Here is a 7,500-nt window from a genome sequence, read left to right on the forward strand (position 1 = left end):
TTTAATTAAATGAAACATTAGATGTCAAAGAACGGGATCCTAGAATTTCAAAATAATAATCTTTTGTCTTATACTTTGTTCACAAGTTTACCTTCAACGGTCTCCGTAATATCTAGAAAGAGGCATCTCCAATATAATCCATTATTATCACTGGAAAATTTCAAGCTTTCTATGATAACATTTCATCATTGTTGGAAATAAAGATTTTTGTAAGTGTATTCAAATTGACCCTGTTGGGAAACCTTAATTTTGAATGGTGTATTATTACAAACTTGTGAGACAATATAAAGCAATGGACGACGATCTTGGACAATAATCAGTGGCTTTGGGAAACGATGGTATGCGTACGTATCTGAATGTTACTTTATGCAATAATGAAACAGCAGGATAACAATGGTTTTCAGTGGTTCTAACTGTGTTCGCTTATTCCGTGTTAAATGATAAGTAAGTTACTTCGTGGAACAATATATTACACAATTAATTCTCATTCGAACACCAGCTCCCCACCCTCTCACGTTGACGTCAATTATCGACAAGTCGTGTGTGTGTGTGTGTGTGTGTGTGTGTGTGTGAAACCATAAGTCAGAGAGACGGACCAGAGACAGTACACACACTCCTTTATTTACAAATGCTTTTGGGAGTGGGCCGTCTAGAATGAGTGGGGGCTGGGAGATACTTACTTGTATGATGACGTTCTACTAGCCTCTGCTAGTGTGGTTGCTTAATATGCGTTAGGCTACCCTCAGTTTACTCTTATAATTACATTAATTATCAATATTAAGCATTAATGCATATTTTTGCCAATTAGGTCGCGGTCTCAAACGTCTTCTGCTAAAATACCAACCTCGTACGATGCTTCTGTAATAGTTTTTTTTCTTTTTAGTTCCACGTTGGATGAGTGATTTTCGCGCTCGGCTGCCAACCCGGTGGTCCGAGGTTCGATTCCCGGCTCAGAATTTATTTCTGGTGATAAAAATTCATTTCTCGATATAGTGTGGTTCGGATCCCGCAATAAGCTGTAGGTCCTGTTGCTAGATGACCAATTGGTTCCTAGCCACGTAAAAATATCTAATCCTTCGGGCCAGCCCTAGGAGAGCTGTCAATCAGCTTAGTGGTCTGGTAAAACTAAGATATACTTATCTTAATAAATTTTTTTTAGGCGAAAAACAGTTGGACACGGCAGCTGAAATGCATGGTAACTTGTCTTTCCGTATACGGTAAATATTCTTATAAACTCTTCTCACCACTTACTAATTCTCAGTAATACTGTAATTAGTAATCATTGGCAATTTGTATCGCCAACACTCGGTGGATACATTCCACAGAGCTCTCTTCATTTGCCTTTGGTTCATTACTGTCACAGCTTCCACCCATATCATATCTTACTTTGTCACCTACAGTTTCATTTAAACCAGTTAGTGCAACTACCCTCTCCCATTCTCCAAACCAAGCTAAGTACACGTTTTAACTCATACAGGATTTTCCCCCTCCTCCCCTTTTGGTTTCAGTAACGTATACACCACCATCAGATTATATTTCTGACACTCATCGTCTCTATATAATCCTCGAACTATAACACTTATTCTTTCAACCACTTGCACATTCCTCCTAATGTAATTAGCACTACTCTGCTCACTTGAGGTTCTAGGCGTCTCAGTGGCGTGATTGGTATGGTCTTGGCCTGCTACATCGGTGGCCGCGAGTTCGATTCTCGGGCATTCCATTGAGGTGTGAGAGATGTGCATTTCTGGTGATAGAAGGTCACTCTCGACGTGGTTCGGAGGTCACGTAAAGCCGTTGGTCCCGTTGCTGAATAACCACTGGTTCCATGCAATGTAAAAACACCATATAAACAAACGCCCGTTACAATTTTAAACCAACACTGTTTGCAACGTATACACATTTCTCCTATACCAGTATGCTGTTTCCTGCGTCTTACCAATGCTTGTAAGAAATTATCATTTACACAATACGTGCATCCAGAAAACCCTGTTCGTAGCATCCATCCATTCCATTTCCAGGCCCATACAAGATTCTATCCTTCCTTCCAAAGCTTCCCTAACGAAATATTCGATGATAACGTCTGGATCACCGACTCCATTATCTTAAATTCCACTTTGTACTCACTTGCAATACCATGAAACTGCAGATTTTATATTCAAAATTTTCCCGTTTCCATTCATACATCTCAATTGGCATTTCCTGCGGCATTATAACATAATTCAGGGATCCGCCTTTCATAGAAAATATTAACTTTAGCGACAAACGGATTTATTTCGCGCAGACAGCGCTCCTCCATCTTTCACCCCTCCATCTTTGTCTTTCTCTCTCTGATCCATTTGCTTCTTAGCATTTTTATGCTCGCGTTTTCTTTCGACGTAACCTCTCTCTCTCTCTCTCTCTCTCTCTCTCTCTCTCTCTCTCTCTCTCGAATTTCTTGCTCAGATGTAAGCAAAATGGCTTATCTACCTAGAAATTCGTCCTTTTTACTTTAAGCTAATAAATTATATAGAATGTGATATTTTAGTCTGACAAATCTCAACGTATGTTCCGGAATGATGTAGATTCAACAGTATATACGAAATCATTTTCGAACGACAAACTGAATTATCTAGATTTTGCTTATAAGCAGTGATGGAATCAAGAAGATACTGTCTTGGAAGGAGGTTCATAACTACGTTGAAATGCCTCTTGTCAGTATTGCCTTTACGATCAGGAAATTTTAAGTTTCATATGGTTTTCTCATTCTCTTTTTTCTTTCTTCTTAATGAAGCATCTGTACGAAGCGACATTAACACTAATCACAGCTATTCACAAAGTCACATGTTATGTTGAAAAATAAGAATATCTATTAGATTCACGGATAAATAGTAAGACCTACGGCATCGTCATTATTGGAATTCACTTCCAAGCTCATTGCTCTTCTGTTTCCCTCTTTTCTTTTTGAGTTAACCTCGGCCGCTCATTCATCTTGCTCTCGAAGTACCAGATTTCAACTGCGTTTGAATTTCCGGCGTTATCGAACACTGCAACAGTCCAGTCTAGTTTTGCTCTCTTCCCACAACCTCTGCTATGTAATTAATCATGGAATATGTTGCTGGTATTTCATTCCAACAGCTTCTAATCCTCGCCCTTCCTGCCGCATTGTAGTGCTTCAACTTGTCTGCCCAAGGTATTGCTCGGCTGTTTGAAACATATGTCTGCAGAATGGAATTCTATGCGAGTATGAACAACTGCGCGTTGAACTATTATAAATATGAGGTTCATCTTTATCTATCTATCTATCTATCTATCTATCTATCTATCTATCTATCTATCTATCTATCTATCTATTTATGTTATTAATGTATTATAACTTTGAATGGTAGACAAGGAATGAAAGTTTATAAGAATACCAGATACAAAAGCCCAAAAGTATCTATGCTGAATTTTACAACTGCATTTTCGTTATTTAATTAGTTCGTACCAATCTTACTGACCTACCTACCCATCTATCTATCTAGCTATCAATCTATCTATCTATCTATATATCTATCTATCTATCTATTAATCTATCTATCTATCTATCTTGCGTAAGTACGATAACTATAAATTATGGATACTGAATGAAGGATTACTAGAAAATCAGATCCATGAGTTTAAAAGTATTTGTGCTGAATTTTACTACTGTTAGGTTGTAAGGTTAGTGGACGAATTGAGACTAAAGGAACGAATGTTAGAATTGAATATAAAGGAATGTAATATGTGAAGACTGATGATCGCACATTCAGGATCTTGTCTTTAATCATCAGATTATTTTCACATTTACAAAGTTAAACATCAATCTTCTGCTATGATTCTTTTCCAATTTGGTCTGACTTTTCATCTTGTTATTTTTTTTTCTTACTGTTTGGCGGGTGGCCTTTCTTTTACTTAGTCTTTGTTTTCAAACCCCCGAATATAGAAGTCTAATAAAATATATTTCGCGTTGAAGTCAACGATACTGAGCCAGAAAGTTGTAGCGGGAAAAAATATATTTTTATTTTCACTGTATATCTAGTATACGACAGGAACATCAACAAGATCTATCTATCTATCTATTAATCTATCTATCTATCTATCTTGCGTAAGTACGATAACTATAAATTATGGATACTGAATGAAGGATTACTAGAAAATCAGATCCATGAGTTTAAAAGTATTTGTGCTGAATTTTACTACTGTTAGGTTGTAAGGTTAGTGGACGAATTGAGACTAAAGGAACGAATGTTAGAATTGAATATAAAGGAATGTAATATGTGAAGACTGATGATCGCACATTCAGGATCTTGTCTTTAATCATCAGATTATTTTCACATTTACAAAGTTAAACATCAATCTTCTACTATGATTCTTTTCCAATTTGGTCTGACTTTTCATCTTGTTATTTTTTTTTCTTACTGTTTGGCGGGTGGCCTTTCTTTTACTTAGTCTTTGTTTTCAAACCCCGAAAATAGAAGTTTAATAAAATATATTTCGCGTTGAAGTCAACGATACTGAGCCAGAAAGTTGTAGCGGGAAAAAATATATTTTTATTTTCACTGTATATCTAGTATACGACAGGAACATCAACAAGATCTTCACGTTAAAAGTCGAGCCAGGTCAATATCGAAAAATCCCACAAGAAAATCAGCAGCCGAATTTCGTTTTTCGTATTCCTCCACCAGAATGAAAAGCATTTTCCTTAAAATGTGATTTAAATTTCATGTAACTGACACCCAAATCTATTTTGCTAACGCAAAAATCTTCATTTGATCGTTTTTGGGCTAAGTATGTTAATGAAAATTACTTTTAATGTTTTAAGATTAAGTAACTTTATTCCTCCTCTTTCTTGGCGTTTTTTTATTTTTTTCATAACTAATATAAATGTTATTAGATATTATTAAGTATATTCAAACACAACAAAAAGAACAATGGAAGAAATGGAGTGAAAAGTACGCGATAACGCCCAACTAAACTGTAGAAACTATCGCACATTAATAACGTCCAAAACTATCTGACAACGACGAAAATAAATAACAGTGCGTCCTCTCACACAAGTGTATAAAACTGATAGGTGACGTACCTCATAGTACGTCAAGTAAGCGCAAATATCGTTTGATCGTATAATTAGTGTTCGTCATCCTTAACCGACGCTTGATACCTGTTATAAATATATATATATATATATATATATATATATTATATATATATATATTATATATATATTGCAAATTGCAACACCCGTGTCCTATTGTTGCCAACATCTTCTACTGTATTCGCCATCTATAGTATCCCCACCTTCTATGGCATTTCCCATCTTTTAATGCAATTCCCATGTTCTATTGTATCCCCCATCTTCTATTCCATCACCCATCTTCCCTTCCCCATCTTCCAGTCACTCTCCTCATCCTCTATTGCATCCCTATCTACTCTATTCATCATCTTACTATCACCAGTCTTCCATCCCCCATCTTTCAATCACCTTCCCCATCTTCTATTGCATCGCTCACCATCTATTGCACCCCTCATCTTCTGCCCCATCCCCCATCTTCCCATCACCCACCTTCAAGTCCCCTTCCCCATCTTCTATTGTATCCACCCTCTTCTCATCACCCATCTTCTATCCTTTGGGTTATAAACCTCGTGAATATCGGTGTGCCCTGCCTGCTGTATATATTATTCATTTAAATATATTAGTTTATGCATACATTCGTTTGTTTAATGGCATATCTCAACTAGCTAGAATATATTTATGGTATATTATCATTCTCTGCTTCAAGTAAAAACATTCGTTTAACGTAGAACGTTAAAAGGACAGAGTGTTTTCCCCCCCTTGGAGACAGCGCATTTGGAATTGCCAACCTACTCGATTCTCAAAGAAGGAATCCGCCGTCAATGTACCACATTAGATATTATCTAATATGCTAACATGTATAAACAATAAACGTTTGTTTCTTATATTTTTACATTATACTGATAATCTTTTTAGATTTCTCTATTATAAGCCAAAATTCTTCATTTTTAGTTAGTAATGTTTACATTCCTTGAAGCCGGTGCTGTCAGAATTGCCAGCTTGCCAGGTTTTGGATGATGGTAATCCACGAAAATGTACCACTATATTTATAATTTTACAAGCTAAATATAAATATTAGTCTTTTATACTTTTATTATGTGCCAACCGAATCGTTTTATATTTCTCTGTGACAATACACGAATGCCTACTTTTTTGTTGGCAGTCCTGCATCTACGTGGCTCCAGGTTGGACGAAGGAATTTTTATTGTGGGTGAAATTATCTTCACTTGAGATTATAAAACTTTTATTGACAGTAAGTTAAGTTAAGCTATTTACATATATTGGAATGTTATTCTAATAAAATGGTATTCTATATATTCCAATTGATTTGATTCGTTGGTTTATAAGAAACTTTGGACTATAAAAAAAATCTGAGACCTTTATTCCCTCACGTATTATAATGTTTTTTTGTTGTCGTTGTTGGTATCTTACATTCCTTGGATCAGAATTGCCAACTTGCCCAATTTTAAACGAAGATAATCCACGAAATTGTAGCACTTTATTAATAATTTTACAAGCTAGATATAATCAACAATCAATATTAGTCTTTATACTTTTGTATGCCAACAGAATTGTTTTATACTTCTCTGTGATAATACGCGAATGCCTACTTTTTTTGTTGGCATTCCTGCATCTACGTGGTAATAGTAGGACGATGAAATATTTAGTGTGCGTGAAACTATCTTCACTTGAGATTATAAACTTTTTATTGGCATCATATTAAGTTAAAATATTATATTAAGTTAAAATATTTACATGCGAGAGATTGTAATAAAGAGGTATTCTAGACATTCCAGTTAATTTGATTCTTTAGTTCCTGAGAAAAATAGGCCTGACTATATAAAAAAACTGGGACCGTTACTTACCCACGTGTTAAAATGCTTACGTTCTATCAATAGATGGCGTCAGCTTCTCTATTTTAAGCAAAAATACATCGAATTCCTTCTCTGGAAAAAAAACTGGAGGTGGCCACGTGGTCACCCTAATCAACACGATAAGCTAATAATAAAATTGAATTATACTTTTTATTTTTGCGTATTTTGATAGTTTTATTAACTAGAGATAACAGATGCTATCCGAAATGTATTTGTCTATTCAACAATAAAGGTTTGAATACATGATTGTCATGATATACTTGAATGTAATTATTGAACTTATCAACCATTTTCTAATATGGAACGATGATGATTCTGGTGATAATTGGTTATTCCCATAATTTTCATAGTGGTAAAATCTAGTATGCCATGGACTTGTTCTGTCTTCTGCAATTATGAGGAAATTTGTCAATTATTGCAAACCTATTCAAACACTGCATTTCCTTCCTACACGCTTTTGCAAACATCATGCAGGGGGGGGGGGGGGTAGTTCCGTCAGTGCACCTCACGTGGTGCACTATAGGCATGACTTAAGCTGTAACCTCTTTCGAT

This window comes from Macrobrachium nipponense, chromosome 5 (assembly GCF_015104395.2).
Source record: "Macrobrachium nipponense isolate FS-2020 chromosome 5, ASM1510439v2, whole genome shotgun sequence".
In the NCBI taxonomy this organism is placed as follows: Eukaryota; Metazoa; Arthropoda; class Malacostraca; order Decapoda; family Palaemonidae; genus Macrobrachium; species Macrobrachium nipponense.